At 49.7% G+C, this 1,606-nt stretch overlaps 1 protein-coding gene across 1 annotated transcript in view; it reads right to left on the bottom strand.

Annotated features, from left to right (window-relative positions):
- Positions 1 to 1,606, bottom strand: part of EHMT1 (euchromatic histone-lysine N-methyltransferase 1) — a gene marked incomplete at both ends in the record, with an annotated part of 55,829 nt that overhangs the window by 8,109 nt on the left and 46,114 nt on the right. The gene's annotated exons all lie outside the window — the stretch shown is intronic.

Here is a 1,606-nt window from a genome sequence, read left to right as displayed (position 1 = left end):
GGCTGCTGCCCCTCTGGGAGCTGTAAGGTAACACGCCTGCAACGCAGAGAAGCAGGTGTGTGCACAGCTGTCTGTGTCCTTGCTTCCTGTCCCCTTGGGTACACACCCTGGACTGGAATCACTGGCTCATACAGTTAAAACTAAATACTTGATTTTTGAGGAACCACCAGACTGTCCCCACCAACACCGTATGGGAACCCCGACCTGCGCACACCTCTGCTGGCGCTTGTTTTCTGATCGTAGACAGCACTGGTCCTCTGGGGTCTTGCTACAGCTTTGAATGCATTTCCCCAATGACTAATGATGTTGAGCATCTTTTTATGTGCCAACTGGCCATTCAATATAAGTATCTTCTCTGCAGAAATGTCTGCTCAAACTCCACCCACTTCTGAGCTGGGCTACAGTCTAGCAGCAGGACATGTCTGTATGATTTGGAGAGTGAGGCCCAGCAGATACAGTACTGATGAATATTTCCCTCTCCTGGCGGGTGGTTTCTTCATTCTCCTTTAATGGACCAAAGTTTTAATTCTGATAAAGTTTAAGTTACCTACTTTCTTCTTATGGTCTGTGCTTTTGGTGTCGTGTCCAAGAAGCCACTGCAAGTCCCGTGTCACACAGATCTCCCTGCTTCCTGTCAGGTGCTTACAGTCTTAGCTCCTGGATGCAGGCCTTCGATCCCCTTGGGTTAACTTGTGAATACACAGTAAGGAAGGGGCCCAGACTCACTCTCCTGTGTGTGGAGTGCACTCTTCCCAGCACTTTCCTGCCACTGGCTGGTCTGGGCCCGTAACAGAAGTCATCCCATCGTGTCTGCAGGGTGCACTCCAGGCTCTCTCTGCGCCAGCCCACACGTCCGCCTCTGCACGGCTCTCCATCTGCTGCTTCATGCGTCCGTCTCCAGGCAGGTACCACACTCTTTGGATTACTGCAGCTCTGTCCTAAGTTTTGAAGTCAGCAAGTGTGAGGCCTCCAGGTTGCTCTTCGGCAAGACTATTTTGACTGTTCAGGCTTTCTCTGTGGAGAACAGCGCTGGGACTCTGACGGGGGCTGCACTGACCTGTAGGTGGTTCTGGGCAGTAAGACTTTCCGGCAACACACTCAGCACTCGGCACCCACAGACGCAGAACCACAACACGGGGCTGACGGCCGCACGGTCGCATCAGGGCACTGGAGCACTGGTGGGCTGGAATCTGCAGGGGTCCTAGAATCCAGCCCCTGCAGATAACAAGGGATCAAAGTACTGCCTGCTTCTACTCGATGAACACAGGATAATTTCCACTTATCAGTGCCTTTTTAAATTTCTTTCAGCATTGTTTTACTGTACAAATATTTTACCTCCTTGGTTAAGCTTATTCCAAAGTATTTTTTTCTTCTTGACGCTACTACGGATGGAACTGTATTCTTAATTTGCTTCTTGGATTGTTCACAAGCGTAGAAATACAACTGACACGTCTGTACTGACTTGATATATTAAACATTCTCAAATGTACTTATCAGTGCTGGCAAGTCCCCGTGTGGACTCTTCATGACTTTCTGCGTGTCGTCTGTGCACAGATGACTTTTCTTCCCCTTTCCAACATGGAGGCCTCTCTTCCTCTTTTTCCAG

The sequence above is a fragment of the Bison bison genome, unplaced genomic scaffold (genome assembly GCF_000754665.1).
Source record: "Bison bison bison isolate TAMUID 2011002044 unplaced genomic scaffold, Bison_UMD1.0 scf7180017858910, whole genome shotgun sequence".
NCBI classification, from domain to species: Eukaryota; Metazoa; Chordata; class Mammalia; order Artiodactyla; family Bovidae; genus Bison; species Bison bison.
This window is presented reverse-complemented; position numbering and strand designations above follow the sequence as displayed.